We start from the raw sequence: 18,141 nt of genomic DNA on the forward strand, positions 1-18,141 counted from the left end.
TTTTTAATTATAATTTATCAAAAAAAATAAAATATATAAGGGAATCACTTGAAAAATATTTTTCACCAAATATACCCTAAGTTGGTTATCAATGTTTAACTTGACGTGATACTTTATCGAAATTTAAAATGAGAGCTTTTGAATTGTACCTAACGAATTTGATAACTTAAAAGAATATGACCAATAAAACAGCGAGAATTGCAAATATTTGCAATTACCAAAGCAATATTCTATCCTCTCTCTCTTGCACAAACATCTCGCAGAGACAAGAGTTCTTTTTTCTTTTCTTATTGATCTTTTGTCCCATTAAACCGAATTTAAATATTATATCTATAGAAAAGACTATGTTGCACTATCCCTTTAGATCATTCCACAAATAAGCACAAATAAGCACATTGATCCGCTTCTTTTCATGAACATCATTAGTCGTCGAATACAACAACAATAACTCAGTATAATTTTACTAGTGGGGTCTGAGGAGGGTAGTGTATACGCACACCTTACCCCTAACCTGAGATAGAGAGGTTGTTTCCGATAGACCCTCGGCTCCCTCCCTCCAAAACTCCCACCTTGCTCTTGGGGTGACTCGAACTCACAACCTCTTGATTGGAAGTGGAGGGCGTATTGGTAAAAAATAAGTATTACACGTGGAATAATATGAGGATGACATGGTAAGATACGTGGATTACTAAAAAAATGACAACTGGAGTATCGCATTAAAAGAGTCACGATTTATAACAGGCACGAGCAAATCACTCACGAGACGAACATGTACGGTTGTCCGAGCCTAAATTATTCAGTAAAGAGACACATGCAGGATGAATCAAGACAGTAAAGAGAGAAGATTCATGAACCTCAAATTAATGTGGAAAAAGAATCGAAACTGTTACAGAATCTTCATAAACAGTTAGAGTTGCTAATTATAACATTTTCATTAATGTCATTAATGCTCATAATGATTGTGTCATAAAGGAGAATAAATATTATATTTGTAAATTCCTATATAAGGGAAGGGAATTTCACTTGTAAAGACACGTTCTGATAAACATTGAAATATAATTACTTTCTTGTGTTTTCTACTGATTACTTTGCCATAATTGATTCCGATTTCTTTTCTTATTTTTGAGAGAATATTGAATTTCTTGATTATCAGTGACCCGAGTATTTCTAAAAATAGGCTTTGACTGAGAATCTAATTCTTTGGTTAAACAAATTGGTTCTGTTGCCGGGAATCTGATAATCTTCTCTTACTCTCCAAATCACTCTCTCTCAACTGAATCATGTCGAATGTCAATGACAACAACCAGCAGATGGAAGGAACCCCAGTTCCGTCACCTCAAGGAAGCCCACACAATTCAAGAGAAGTATCACCAGAAAGATCCATTACTCGTAACAATGAACAACATGAAAATGAACAAACTGTCGAGCAGGATGCTGTGAAGCAGTTAATTGTTGAATACGTAAATGATGCTCTCCAGGCTTTCGTGAGGGGATTACCAATTGTACCTCCCACACCTCCACCAAACAATACTGCAACTACAACTGTGGAAATTCCACGATCAGGGTTGGCTAATTCTGGAAGCGGAGGAACTCCCAACGAGTCACGTGATGGGAGACCAGGTACGCCTTATAATTCTGATTTACAAACTTTAATACTAATCTTGCAGAAACGGGTGAAAGAACAAACCGACTGTATTGAACAAATACCCGGCGTACCACCTGTGATCAAAGGAGTTGATTTCGACAAATATTCACAACAGCCATGGAAACCAAGCACAACTCCATTACCAATTCCCAAAAAGTTCAAAATGTATGACATCCCGAAATACGATGAAACGACCGATCCACGTGACCACGTTACTACATTCACCACGGGAGTAAAAGGCAATGATTTAACCAAGTAGGAGATTGAATCTGTGCTGGTCAAAAAGTTTGGGGAAACACTTACTAAAGGAGCGTTAACATGGTATTCCCTTTTACCTGAAAATTCTATTGATTCTTTTGTTGAGCTTGCAGATCTATTTATAAAAGCACACTCGGGTGCACAAAAAGTTGAAAAGAGAATGGAGGATATATTCAAAGTAAAGCAAGGAGATACAAAATTGCTTCGAGAATTCGTAGACAGATTCCAGCGTGAAAGAATGTTGCTTCCAAGAGTACCTAATAATTGGGCGGCCATGGCATTTGCAAGCAATTTAAACAGAAAGTTCAGAAGCTACAAGGAGGCTTAAAGAGAGCCTACGATAATTCCCTGTCATGACATGGAATGATATCTATAATAGGTACAGTACCAAGTTACGGATCGAAGAAGATACCGTAGCTCAGTCAAGGGTTGAAGAAAAAACAGGTTCGAGGTGGTCAGAACTTGAGAAGAGGTCCGGTAAAGTAGGTACGAGCCTTATATGGGACTTTCGGGGTGAGAAGCTCATTCCAAATTCGAAAATGTGCGGGTTGATCACAGGTTCACAAATAGAGATTCAGGTTCATCATCAAGATCCAGAAAAAATCAAGATGAACATAACAGAGATGCTAATGCAAACACAAGGATTGGGGACTACAATTTTAACGTGAGTACCTCCGAGTTGGTCGCTATTTTAAGAAGCATGGGAGATAAGGTACGATGGACTAAAGAGATGAGATCAAATCCAAATAGAAGAAACCCAGACTTTTGGTGCGAGTTCCATAATGATCACGACCATAGAACATCAGACTGCAGATTATTACAAGGTGAGGTTCAATATTTATTAAAGCAGGGCTATCTGACAGAATTGTTCAGTGAGAAAGGAAAACAAGCTTACATGAAAAATAGGCAAGAGCCCCCAAAACCTCCGTCTCCAAAGAGAACAGTAAATGTTATAAACGGCGGAGAAGAAGTCAACGGTGTAACCTATACAGTCGCGAGAAAAACAACAAAGTTCACAATAACTCACGGGAAGCGAACTCACCAAACTATGACGGCAACATAACCTTTGATGATGCAGATGCCTATCGATTAATGATTCCTCACAACAATGCACTGGTAATATCTTTACTTATACATGATACTAACGTAAAACGAGTTTTTATTGACCCAAGTAGCTATGTGAATATTATTCTATATGGTGAACGAAATGCTGATGGGCGATCGTGTAGTTCCAAAAGCACGTTCCTTATCTAGGTTTGATAACTCAACCGTAATTACAAAGGGCGAGATTGATCTAAGCACATACGCAGAGAGGGTCATAAAAGAAGCAAAATTTCAAGTGATAGACACGTATATGGCCTATAATGTGATTCTTGGGAGGCCGTGGATTCATGATATGGATGTTTGTGCCATCCACATTGAATCAGGTTATCAAATTCCCTTCAAAATGAGGAATTCAACAGATTCGAGGAGATCAACAAACTTCGAGGAGCATCAATTTGGTGATACATCCAAGTCAAAAAGATACGAGTGCAAATTAAAAAGATGTGGGTGCAAGTGAGAAAGATGCGGTAAATCAAATCTCAACAGAAATTGTATCAAAACAAACAGACGTGGATTCCAGACCAGATGTAATTCAAGAACCAGAGGAGATTAAAACAACGATTGAGGAGCTTGAAGTTGTTCCACTATTAGAAAATGGCCAGATCGAAGAATTCATATCGGAGCAAGGTTAAACCCAGATAGGAGAGGTAAGTTAATTAAATATTTAAAAGCTAACGCAGATTGTTTTGCATGGTCCCATTCAGATATGATAGATATACCTCCGGAGGTGATGACTCATAAATTAAATGAAGATCCATCATTCATACCTGTCAAACAAAAGAAGAGGAAGCAATGATCATTCAAAAATCAAGTGATCGATGAAGAGGTATAGAAACTCTTAAAGATCGATTCAATACGTGAGATAAAATATCCTAATTGGTTAGCTAATATTGTGGTAGTTCCGAAAAAGAACGGTAAATGGATAGTTTTTGTGGATTACACTGACTTAAATAAAGCATGCTCGAAGGATTCATTCCTCTTACCGAATATAGATCAATTAATTGATGCTACCGCAAGCCACGAATTATTAAGATTTCTAGATGCGTATTCTGGTTATAATCAAATAAAAATGGACCCCTTAGACGAAGAAAAAACTTTATTTATTACAAACAGAGGGACTTATTATTATAAAGTCATGCTTTTTGGCTTGAAAAATGCTGGAGCCACGTATCAGTGGTTGGTGACCAAGATGTTCCAAGAACACCTGGGAAAGATGATAGAAGTGTACATTGATGATACGTTGGTCAAATCTACACAAGCGGAAGATCACTTTCAATATCTTTCAACTACCTTCGAGATCCTCCGCAAATATAATATGAAACTGAACCCAGAAAAGTGAGCTTTTAACGTAGCTTCAGGTAAGTTTCTAGGATTTCTCGTATCTAATAGAGGAATTGAAGTAAATCCTGCACAGATTAAGGCTATTGAAGAAATACCTGATATACTCACAAGCAAAAAAGAAGTACAAAGATTGACAAGTAGGATTGAAGCTCTTGGAAGATTCATTTCAAGATCTTCAGAGAAAAGCTTTAAATTTTTTTCAGTTTTGAAGAAGCAAAATCAGTTTGAATGGACCGAGGAATGCCAGCAAGCCCTCAAAGATTTGAAAGCATACTTAACAAATCCTCCCCTACTATCTAAACCAAGGGATGGAGAAAGACTATTTGTACATCTTGCAGTTGCAGAAGTAGTTGTAAGTGCTGTTTTAGTAAGGAAGGACAAAGGTAAACAATCTCCTATTTATTATGTTAGTAAATCTTTATTGGATGTTGAAACTAGATATCCTCATCTAGAAAAACTAGCTTTAACATTAATCATGACAGCTAGGAAATTAAAACCATATTTTCAATGTCATCCTATCTCCATAGTAACTGCATATCCATTAAGGAATACTTTATATAAACAAGAATTTTCACGCAGACTAGCCAAGTGGTCAATAGAACTAAGTGAATATGATATTATTTATCAACCTCGAACAACAATAAAGTCTTAGGTATTAGCATATTTCGTCGCAGATTTTAATACAAAAATAATTCCTGAAGTAGAAAAGGAATTACAAATTTTTACTGGAGCTAATCCAGGTACATGGACTTTATTTACTGATGGCTCTTCAAATATCAAAGGAGCCGGTTTAGGTATTGTCTTAATCCCACCCTCAGGTGAAAGTATAAGACAAGCAATTAAATGTTACCCAATTACTAACAATGAAGCAGAGTATGAAACTGTAATTGCAGGTTTGGAATAGCACGAGAACTCTCCATAGAGAAAATCATGATTAAAAGTGACTCTCAACTGGTAGTCAATTAGATGCAGGGGACTTACACTGCTAGAGAGCCACGAATGCAACAATACTTGGAAAAGGCATGAGAACTGATCAGGCAATTCCAATCATGGAAGATCGTGCATATACCCAGAGAAGAAAACGCAGAAGCAGACGTGTTGGCTAACCTTGCTTCAGTTGCAGAAGTAATGAGTGAGGAAAATTCTATTGTAATCCATTTATTTTATTCAACACTTGACCAGGATAAACATGAGGTAAGCTTTAATAATTTAACCTAGGATTGGAGAAACGAGATTGTTAATTTTTTGCAGTACGTGATCGTACCTGAAGGAAAGAAAGAATCTCAAATGCTTCAACGGAAAGCTTCTCGTTACTGCCTAATTGGAGACAATTTATATCGAAAAATGTTTGGCGGTCCTTTAGCAAGGTGCCTTGGACCCAATCAAACAGAGTACGTGATGAGGGAAATACATGAAGGACATTGCGGAAATCACGCAGGTGGAAGATCTTTAGTTAAAACACTTCTCGGGGCAGGATACTACTGGCCTAAAATAGAAGAAGATGCGGAACATTTTGTAGCCAAGTGTGATAAGTGCCAACGATATACCAACAATATGCATCGACCTGCAGAGTTATTACATACAGTTATTTCCCAGTGGCCATTTATGAAATGGGGAATAGATATAGTAGGTCCTTTACCACAAGCTAAAGGTAAGGTACGGTTCCTATTAGTATTAACAAATTACTTTTTAAAATGGGTAGAGGCATGAGCTTTCAAACATGTACGAGAAAAAGGAGGTGAAAGACTTAATTTGGAGGAACATCATATGCCGGTTTGGAGTTCCAAAAGAAATCGTATGTGATAATGACCCACAATTTATTGGCTCGAAAATCACGGAGTTCTTTCAAAGTTGGAAAATCAAACGAATAACCTCTTCACCTTACCATCCCGTGGTAAATGGACAAGTTGAGTCAACAAATAAGATTATCATCAATAATTTGAAGAAGAGACTAGAAAAATCAAAAGGGAATTGGCCTGAAGAATTACCAGGAGTATTATGGGCTCATAGAACCACAGCAAAAACAGCTACGGGAGAAACTCCATTTTCGTTTGTGTACGGTTCAGAAGCTTTAATCCCAGTTGAAATAGGAGAACCAAGCACGAGATTCACATTGGCAATGAAAGAATCAAACGATGAGGAGTTAAGAACAAACTTGGACTTACTCGAACAAAGAAGAGAAGCAGCTCTAATACGAATGGCAGCACAAAAGAAAATCATAGAACGATACTACAATAGAAACGCTCACCTCAGGTACTTCAAAATTGGGGACTTCGTTCTAAGAAATACTGCAATAGAAAGTCTCACCATGGATGGCAAAGTTTTACCCTCGAGTTCGAATGCTGTTCATTTAAAGAAATACTATTTCTGAGCAAAAGAAATACCCACGGTCAGGTATCGTTCAATTACGATTTTTATTTTGTACAGTTAAAATTATACTAACAATTTTAGATGATAAGCAAAAAGCTAGCCCACACCAAATGATGATATTAGACCTGAAGGACACGCGGAAGCAACATTATTCTCGGTCTAGGGTTGCAGCCTTTCTGATTAAAATATAAAGGGTTAAGCAGTCATCATCTAAATTATATATACCTCCGAGTCCCGTATGTTTTTCCTTTTCAGGAAATGGACCACATGGAAGGAATAATCAAGTGCTCGAGATTTTATACTTTAAAGCTCAAACACTTGGGGGACTATATATATAAGGACGACAAAGAAGACTGGAAAAGTCAGAATTCAAGTCAAGCCTATGATCTACCCAACAAATCGAATGTTAAGAGCAAAATCAAGACCCAAAAACGCAAGCCTAATTCAAAAACCTATGAAGAATACACTCGTGGATGTAAATTCCAAAATCTTACGAATGTTTAGGTCAAAGGCAATATTTAGTCATGGGTTGCAAGATATTCCCTTGAATTTTATAAAATCTGTTGTAAAGAAAACGGTTACGAAAGAGTTATAGATGATACTTTAATACATGTAAAGTATTATACAATTTGAAAGTTTGAATGATACAAAACTTCCTCAAAGTTATTCAAAGAAATGTGTGTGTTCCTTTTTCTTCTTTCGTATGTTTACACCATTATGAAGTTGAGACGTCTTCTTCATTAAGTGTCGTTTATAAAAAGGCCCTCTTTTATAATTCGTGCCTGTTCAAAAAGCCACGGAGTATTGAAGCATTTTTAAATGCAGAGTAGAACAGAAACTCAAAATAAAATATTATAAGAGTAGAACAGAAACTCAAAATAAAATATTATATAAACCCGGTTAAAACTAAGTATAAACTTAGATCAAACCAATGTATTTGATTTTAAACCCCAAAATGGATCAGGGGTAAGGTTTGCCAACCATTCCACAAATAAATAAATAAAACACAATAAACTTTCCAAACACAAGTTCACTATAGGGCAGATTTTAAAGTAGTACTATCAGCAGCGGGAGAAGTCAAGATGACATCATCATCAGCAGCAGAAGGTTCGACTTGAGCAGGAGAGAATTGAATACTAACTTCACCAGGAGTAAGTTCATCACCCTCGGGAAGGCCGACCTCAGGTGAATAAAAGTTTTGACTCTGTTGAGTCTTTTTTATGGTTTCCTTAGTTTTTGCAATCTCAGCAGTCAAGTCAAAACCATCCTGGTTAGCCTCCATCAAAGTCTCGAGGCGCGTATTCAAGAAAGACCAGATTACATCAAGAGTTGATTTATCCTCAAGGGCCTCATAATCCCTCTCCCATTGCTCAACTTCAGCCTCCAACTCTGCTTTTTCAGTTAAAGCAGCATCACAAGAAGTTTGTAAAGGGACGAGTGATCTCTATAAGAACTAGATCTTGTTAGAAGATGCACGAAGGTCTTCTTGAGCCTGAGTGAGCGTTTGAACAAGCTCCCCGGCATCGACTTTCTTCTAATTAAGCAGTTCTTTCAAACCCCTAATTTCCTCCGTATCTTTAGAAAGCTGCTCGGTAAATGAAGATTCAAGGAAGTCTTTATCCTTTCCCACTTGACTGGAAGAGGCTTTTTCAATTGCCAATTCTGCTGCCATCATTTTCACTTGATGTTCCAAAGCACACTTCTCCTCTTCTAAAACTTCTTTTTCTAACTGAAGGCCTTCAAATTGTTCTTTCCAGTTGTTTGATTCCGTATGATAGTCGTTGACTAACTGCTCAGTATGGACAAGTCTCTTCATCACCTCTGTGCATATTAGGCTGATCTACAAAAGAAAGGGAAGAAGTGATTATCAAACAAAGATAAAGAAACCACATGCAAAATAAAAAGCTAAGGCTTATACCTTTAAATATGAATGGACAATGTCATTCATCCATGTAAAAGAGCCGTGGTTTCCCAATTTAGACTTCTCAACTGAGACAATCAGCGGTTTTAGCCATAGATCAACTTGTCAGACTTTTTCAAAAGATTACCATCCTCGGGGACTTCAATGGTAACTTTTTTCATCTTCCTACTGCTACTGGAAGAACCAACTTCAACATGAGAAGTGGTAGCAATAGGGATAGTTGAGGAAGTAAAAATAGCCACGGGAGGAAGTAAAAATGGCACTTTCGGGCTAATTCACGGGAACTGAACTTGGATAAGGAGTGGCTTCATCATCCGAAACAACACGTCTCCTAGCCTGAGGCTTCCACACTAAACAGCCCTCATCTCGTTCCTCTTCACCCTCAGAAATATGATATCTCTCTACTTTTCTCTTTGATGAAGAACTCAAAATCATATCTTGAGCCATGGACAAAGAAAGTCTTGATGAAGTAATAGACGCGACGCTAACACCCCGTATGGGAAATCCTAGCAAAAGAAGAAGTTAGAAAATCTCCAAATAAATATGAAAGAAATGTAAAAAGTTAGAGGGGAGCATACCATGAGTTTTAACTTTCCAACTAAACCTACGAGAAAGGTATTTCCAAGACCTTCCTTCCATATGAGCAATCGACAACAGTTATTTTACCTAAGCACGGAAGTCTGGTATTTCTTCAACAACTTCCAAGGTTTCAAAAAAGAAAAATAAACAGCCACATGATCGTAAGTTTCTTCTTCCTTCATAAAAGAGAAGAAAGATATCTAAAAAATAACTTACGTGCAAAGTTCCATTTTTCTGGGAAAATCATATTCTCTTCACCCACTAAATCACTTGTGGGAGCAACAACAAAACGGACATACCAGCCACGATCTTTATCATCTTTAGGGCTAACCAAAACCCTTTTACTCCTAGCCACGAGAGTAAACACCCCTGAACGAAACAACTTAGGGGAATAAAGATGAAGCAAGTGTTGAAAGGTGAAGGGTAAAGAGGCCGAATTAGCCAGGTATCTTAAACATTCAACAACTCTCCATACAATAGGACCAATCTATCCTAAGTAAACATTAAAGAAACGGAAAAATTCTGTGATGGCTGGATCAATAGGTTATCTAAAACCCAACGTAAAAGAATATATGTAAACGAAAGAATAACCAGCTTGAAACGAAGTAATCCTTTGGTTTGGACCAGGAACTAAAATTGGAAAGTCAAATTTTCAATGGCATTCTCTTCGCACAAGAGAAATCAAACCCTCAGTAATCTGAGAAGGGTAAACATCATCACGATCATGGGAGGTCACAGAAATAACTTGATTTCTAATTGATTCACGATCAGTAGAGAAAGAAAATTCTGCAGGGAAAAATTCATCAACAATTGGTTCTCGAATAGGTTCACTCGAATCCTTATTTCTGGCAGAAGATCTATGAGTTGAAGAAGCCCTAGTTCTAGAAGAATAAGGGGTAGCAACGTTAGTTTGAGAAGTAGAACCACGATTGGATATAGATCCTAAACTGCGTAATCTACCGCCTCCTCTACTCCTAATAGGAGCAGTTAAAATGGGAAGTTCATCTGCAATTACTACTTTGCGAGGATCAGGGTTTGATGAAGACATGGTTATATGAGAAAATAATGTGTGCTGAAGAACAAAAAATGATTAAAGAAGAAGAACTCTATAGATTGAAGGTTTTGTGAAACTAAAAGTGAATGATGCAGCCGCAAGAAAGCCTTAAAAATCGCTGAAGAATCGTAGACCCAATCGACGAAGGCCACGTAGCATATACGTTAAATGTAAGTGACATGCGAAGCGATGGTTCTGAAGAAGATGCAATGATGTATGGCAAACGGTGGCAAAATATTCCCGCCATAAATACGTGCCACTTCCCAAATATACCATTGCAGAATATTCGGCAAGTGGGGGGACTATCTGTATTGGTAAAAAATAAGTATTACACGTGGAATAATATGAGTATGACAGGGTAAGATACGTGAATTACTAAGAATATGACAACTGGAGTATCACATTAAAAGAGTCACGATTTACAACAGGCATAAGAAAATCACTCACGAGACGAACATATACGGTTGTCCGAGCCTAAATTATTCAGTAAAGAGACACAAGCAGGATGAATCAAGACAGTAAAGAGGGAAGATTCATGAAACTCAAATTAATGTGGAAGAAGAATCGAAACATCTACAGAATCTTCATGAACAGTTACGGTTGCCAATTATAACGTTTTCATTAATGTCATTAATGCTCATAATGATTCTGTCATAAAAGGGAAGAAATATTATATTTGTAAATTCCTATATACGATAAGGAAATTTCACTTGTAAAGACACGTTCTGATAAACATTGGAATATAATTACTTTCTTGTGCTTTCTACTGATTACTTTGCTATAATTGATTATGATTTCTTTTCTTATTTTTGAAAGAATATTGAATTTATTGATTATCAGTAACCCGAGTATTTCTAAAAATAAGCTTTGACTGAGAATTTAATTCTTTGGTTAAACAGGAATGCCAGCAAGCCCTCAAAGATTTGAAGTCACACTTAACAAATCCTCCCCTACTGTCTAAACCAGGGGATAAAGAAAGACTACTTGTATATCTTGCAGTTGCAGAAGTAGCTGTAAGTGCAGTTTTAGGAAGGGAGGACAAAGGTAAAAAATCTCCTATTTATTATGTTAGTAAGTCTTTATTGGATGATGAAACTAGATATCATCATCTAGAAAAACTAGCTTTAACATTAATCATGGCAGCTAGGAACTTGAGACCATATTTTCAATGCCATCTTATCTCCGTAGTAACTGCATATCCGTTAAGGAATATTTTACATAAATAAGAATTGTCAGGAAGACTAGCCAAGTGGGCAATAGAACTAAGTGAATATGACATTATTTATCAACCTCAAATAGCAATAAAGTCTCAGGTATTAGCAGATTTCGTCGCAGATTTAATACAAAAATAATTCCTAAAGTAGAAAAGGAATTAAATTTTTTTACTGGAGCTAATCTAGGTACATGGACTTTATTTACTAAAGGCTCTTAAAATATCAAAGGAGCCGGTTTAGGTATTGTCTTAATCCCACCCTTAGGTGAAAGTATAAGACAAACAAATAAATGTTACCCAATTACTAACAATGAAGTAAGAGTATGAAGCTGTAATTGCAGGTTTGGAACTAGCACGAGAACTCTCCATAGAGAAAATCATGATTAAAAGTGACTCTCAACTGGTTGTCAATTAGATGCATGGGACTTACACTGCTAGAGAGCCACAAATGCAACAATACTTGGAAAAGGCACAAGAACTGGTCAGGCAATTCCAATCATGGAAGATCATGCAAATACCCAGGGAAGAAAAAACGCAGAAGCAGATGCGTTGGCTAACCTTGCTTCAGTTACAGAAGTAACGAGTGAGGAAAATGCTATTGTAATCCATTTATTTCATTCATCACTTGACTAGGATAAACACGAGGTAAGCTTTAATAATTTAACCTGGGATTGGAGAAATGAGATTGCTATTTTTTTGCAATACGAGATCGTACCAGAAGGCAAGAAAGAATCTCAAATGCTTCGACGGAAAGCTGCTCGTTACTTCCTAATTCGAGACAATTTAAATCGAAAAATATTTGGCGGTCCTTTAGCAAGGTGCCTTGGACCCAATCAAACAGAGTACGTGATGAGGGAAATATATGAAGGACATTGCGGAAATCACGCAGGTGGAAGATCTTTAGTTAAAACACTAATCAGGGTAGGATACTACTGGCCTAAAATGGAAGAAGATGCAGAACATTTTGTAGCCAAGTGTGATAAGTGCCAACGATATGCCAATAATATGCATCGACCTGCAGAGTTATTACATACAGTTATTTTTTCGTGGCCATTTATGAAATGGGGAATGGATATAGTAGGTCCTTTACCACAAGCTAAAGGTAAGGTACGTTTCCTATTAGTGTTAACAAGTTACTTTTCAAAATGGGTAGAAGCAAGAGCTTTCAAACAGGTACGAGAAAAAGAGGTGAAAGACTTCATTTGGCAAAACATCATATGCCGGTTTGGAGTTCCAAAAGAAATCGTATGTGATAATGGCCCACAATTTATAGGCTTGAAAATCACGGAGTTCTTTCAAAGTTGGTAAATCAAACGAATAACCTCTTCACCTTACCATCCCGTGGCAAATGGACAAGTTGAGTCAACAAATAAGATTATCATCAATAATTTGAAGAAGAGACTAGAAAAATCAAAAGGGAATTGGCCTGAAGAATTACCAGGAGTATTATGGGCTAATAGAACCACAGCAAAAATAGCTACGGGAGAAACTCCATTTTCGCTTGTGTACGGTTCAGAAGCGTTAATCCCAGTTGAATTAGGAGAACCAAGCACGAGATTCACATTGGCAACGGAAGAATCGAACGATGAGGAATTAAGAACAACTTGGACTTACTCGAACAAAGAAGAGAAACAGCTCTAATACGAACGACAGCACAAAAGAAAATCATAGAACGATACTACAATAGAAACGCTCACCCCAGGTACTTCAAAATTGGGGACTTCGTTCTTAAAAAGGTTTTTCAATCAACGAAAACAACTGGAGCAGGAAACTTAAATCCAAATTGGGAAGGACCCTATAAAGTTCGAGGTATTGCTCGAAAATGTGCCTACGAGTTAGAAACCATGGATGGCAAAGTTTTACCCTCGAGTTTGAATGCTGTTCATTTAAAGAAATACTATTTCTAAGCAAAAAAAATACCCACGGTCAGGTATCGTTCAATTACGATTTTTATTTTGTACAGTTAAAATTATACTAACAATTTTAGATGATAGGCAAAAAGCTAACCCACACTAAATGATGATATTAGACCTGAAGGACACGCGGAAGCAACATTATTCACGGTCTAGGGTTGCAGCCTTTCTGATTAAAATATAAAGGGTTAAGCAGTCATCATCTAAATTATATATACCTCCGAGTCCCATATGTTTTTCCTTTTCAGGAAATGGACCACATGGAAGGAATAATTAAATGCTCGAGATTTTATACTTTAAAGCTCAAACACTTGGGGGACTATATATATATATATATATATATATATATATATATATATATATATATATAAGGACGGCAAAGAAGACTAGAAAAGTCAGAATTCAAGTCAAGCCTATGATCTACCCAACAAATCGAAAGTAAAGAGCAAATTCAAGACCCAAAAATGCAAGCCTGATTCAAAAACCTATGAAGAATACACTCGTGGATGTAAATTCCAAAATCTTACGAATGTTTAGGTCAAAGGCAATATTTAGTCATGGGTTGCAAGATATTCCCTTGAATTTTATAAAATCTGTTGTAAAGAAAATGGTTATGAAAGAGTTATAGATGATACTTGAATACATGTAAAGTATTATACAATTTGAAAGTTTGAATGATACAAAACTTCCTCAAAGTTATTCAAAGAAATGTGTGTGTTTCTATTTTTTCTTTCGTATGTTTACACCATTATGAAGTTGAGACGTCTTCTTCATTAAGTGTCGTTTATAAAAGGGCCCTCCTTTATAATTCGTGCTTGTTCAAAAAGCCACGGAGTATTGAAGCATTTTTAAATGCAGAGTAGAACAGAAACTCAAAATGAAATATTATAAGAGTAGAACAGAAACTCAAAATAAAATATTATATAAACCTGGTTAAAACTAAGTATAAACTTAGTTCAAACCAAAGTATTTGATATTAAACCCCAAAATGGATCAGGGGTAAGGCTTGCCAACCATTCCACAAAAAACAAACACAATAAACTTTCGAGACACAAGTTCACTATGGGGCAGATTCTTAAGTAGTACTATCAGCAGCGGGAGAAGTCAAGATGGCATCATCAACAGCAACAGAAGGTTCGACTTGAGCAGGAGAGATTTGAACACTAACTTCACCAGGAGTAAGTTCATCACCCTCGGGAAGGTCGACCTCAGGTGAAGAAAAGTTTTGACTCCGCTGAGTCTTTTTTATGGTTTCCTTAGTTTTTGCAATCTCAACAGTCAAGTCAAAACTATCCTGGTTAGCCTCCATCAAAGTCTCGAGGTGCGTATTCAATAAAACCCATATTACATCAAGAGTTGATTTATCCTCAAGGGCCTCTTAATCCCTCTCCCATTGCTCAACTTCGGCCTCCAACTCTGCTTTTTCAGTTAAAGCAACATCATAAGAAGTTTGTAAAGGGGTGAGTGATCTCTATAAGAACTGGATCTTGTAAGAAGATGCACGGACGTCTTCTTGAGCCACATTGAGCGTTTGAACAAGCTCCCCAGCATAGACTTCCTTCTAATTAAGCAGTTCTTTCATACCCCTAATTTCCTCAGTAGCTTTAGAAAGTTGCTCGGCAAATAAAGATGCAAGGAGGTCTTTATCCTTGCCCCCTTGACTGGAAGAGGCTTTTTCAATCGCCAATTCTGCTGCCATCATTTTCACTTGTTGTTCCAATGTATACTTCTCCTCATCTAAAACTTCTTTTTCTAACTGAAGGCCTTCAATTTGTTCTTTTCAGTTGTCCGCTTCCGTATGATAGTCGTTGACTAACTGCTCAGTATCGACAATTCTCTTCATCAGCTCTGTGCCAATTAGGTTGATCTACAAAAGAAAGGGAAGAAGTGATTATCAAACAAAGATAAGTAAACCACATACAAAATAAAAAGCTAAGTCTTATACCGTTAAAGATTAATGGACAATATCATTCATCCGTATCAAAAAGCTGTGGTTTTCCAATTTAGATTTCTCAACTGGGCCAATCAGCGGTTTTAGCCATACATCAGCTTGGCCAGACTTTTTCAAAAGATTACCATCCTCGGGGACTTCAATGGTAACCTTTTTCATCTTCCTACTGCTACTGGAAGAACCAACTTCAACATGAGAAGTGGTAGCAATAGGGATAGTTGAGGAAGTAAAAATAGCCACGGGAGGAGAAGTGGCAATAACAACAGGCCCGGGAAACTGAGAACCAATAGGAACAGACACTGGAAAGGAGGCAAGGGGTGCTTCATCAGAAACTAGGCCAAAATCTTCATTATCAAACCCATGGGAAAACAATTGCTCTGTAGATTTACGAGGTGCAACAATCATCTCTTCATCAGAGCTCACCAAAGTGGCACTTTCGAGCTCATTCACGGGAACTGATCTTGGAAGAGGAGTGGCTTCATCATCCAAAATAATACGTCTCCTAGACCGAGGCTTACGCACTAAAGATCCCTCCTCTCGTTCCTCTTCACCCTCAGAAATATCAGCTATCTCTGCTTTTCTCTTTGATGAATAACTCAAAATCATCTCTTGAGTCATGGACAAAGAAAGTCTTGATGAAGTAATAGATGCGACGCTATGGGAAATCCTAGAAAAAGAAGAAGTTAGAAAATATCTAAATAAATATGAAAGAAAGGTAGAAAGTTAGAGGGGAGTATACCATGAGTTTTAACTTTCCAACCAAACCTATGAGAAAGGTATTTCCAAGACCTTCCTTCCATAGGAGCAACCGACAACAATGTTTCTACCTAAGCACGGAAGTCTGGTATTTCTTCAACAACTTCCATGGTTGCTAAAAAGAAAAAAAAAACAGCCATGGGACCGTAAGTTTCTTCTTCCTTCATTAATGAGAAGAAAGATATCTAAAAACAAACTTACGTGCAAAGTTCCATATTTCTGGAAAAGACATGTTCTCTTCACCCACTAAATCACTTGTGGGAGCAGCAACAAAACGGGCATACCAACCATGATTTTTATCATCTTCAGGGCTAACCAAAACCCTTTTACTCCTAGACACGAGAGTAAACACCCCTGAACGAAACAACTTAGGGGAATAAAGATGAAGCAAGTGTTGAAAGGTGAAGGGTAAAAAAGCCGAATTAGCCAGGTATCTTAAACATGCAACAACTCTCCATACAATAGGACCAATCCGTCCTAAGCAAAAGTTAAAGAAACGGCAAAATTCTATGATAGTTGGGTCAATAGGTGGTCTAAAACCTAACGTAAAAGGATATGTGTAAACGAAAGAATAACCAGCTTGAAACTGTAACGACCCGATCGGTCGTTTCGAGAGTTGTAGCCCAGTTTTCCCCATTTCTGCTTCTTTATGTGTTGTTCGGCTGTGTTGAGTTGCATCGAATTTGTAGGTTTGGGTCCGGAGTAGTTTTGGAGTGAAATGAACACTTAGTCTCTTAGTTAGAAAGTTAAGTTAGAAAAGTCAATCGGAAGTTGACTTATGAGTAAACGAATTCGGATGTGAATTTTTATGATTCAGTTAGCTCGTTGGGTGATTTTAGACGTAGGAGTGTGTCCGGAATGTGATTTGGAGGTCTGTGGTAGAATTAGGCTTGAATTGGCGAGATTGAAAAATTGGCGCTTTTTGGTCGGTAGTGGAAAATTTGATATCGGGGTCGGAATGAAATTCCGGAAGTTGGAATAGGTTTGTAGTGTCATTTTTGATGTGTGTGAAACATTTGAGGTCATTTAGACGTGGTTTGATAGGTTTTGGTGTCGTTGGCAAATTTTGGAAGTTTAGAAGTTCTTAGGCTTGAATCTGAGGTTGAAATGGTATTTTGGTATTGTTTTGAGTGATTCGAAGGCTCGACTAGGTTTGTATGTTGATATATGGCTTGTTTCTATTTTTGGTTGAGGTCCCGAGGTCCTCGGGGTGATTTCGGGTGGTTAACGGATTTGTCGAAGTTGGAAAATGCAGCTGAAGCTGCCCACTATTGCTATATCTGCACCTGCGGAAGGAGGAGTCACAGGTGCGAGGTCGCTAGTGTGCAAGGGAAGTCAGCAGGAGCGGAAAGTGCTGGTCTATGCAGGATGCGCAAGTGCGAGTTGGAGGTCGCATCTGCGAGCCCGCAGGTGCAAAACCTGGGCCGTAGATGCGAAACCTGTACTCTTAAGTGAGTTCTGCACCTGCTATGGATTTTTCGCAGGTGCGGGTACGCAGAAGCGGGAAATAGTCCGCAAGTGCGAAAAGCCTGGGCAGAACCTATAAAAGTAACCCTTAGCGAATATTTGCCCCTTTTCCACCATTGTTGAACGGTTTTGAGCTTTGGGGCAGTGTTTTTCAAGGGAGAATCACGAGACATCAGTGAGGTAAGTTGCTTGGGTTTATTTACATGCGTTTATGATGTTTTTCCACTGATTTGCCATGAAATTAGTAGGGGTTTAGGGTGAAATTGAGGGAGTTAGGGTTTGAGTTTTGGAGAGTTTTAAGTGAGGATTTGAGGGACCAAACGGAGTCTGATTTTGACAAATTTTATATGGTTAGACTTGGGTGAGAACGAGGTTTGTTATTCTACCATTTTTGACTGATTTCGAGACGTGGGCCTGGGGTCGGGTTTTAACCGATTTTGGATTTTGACTTATTTATGTAGTTTTTCCGTTGGAATTCGATTCTTTAGCCTATGTTGATAGTATTATTCTGATTATGGATAGATTTGGAGCTTTTGGAGACCGAATCCAGAGACGAGGATATCCCGGAG

Source organism: Nicotiana tomentosiformis, chromosome 8, assembly GCF_000390325.3.
Source record: "Nicotiana tomentosiformis chromosome 8, ASM39032v3, whole genome shotgun sequence".
In the NCBI taxonomy this organism is placed as follows: Eukaryota; Viridiplantae; Streptophyta; class Magnoliopsida; order Solanales; family Solanaceae; genus Nicotiana; species Nicotiana tomentosiformis.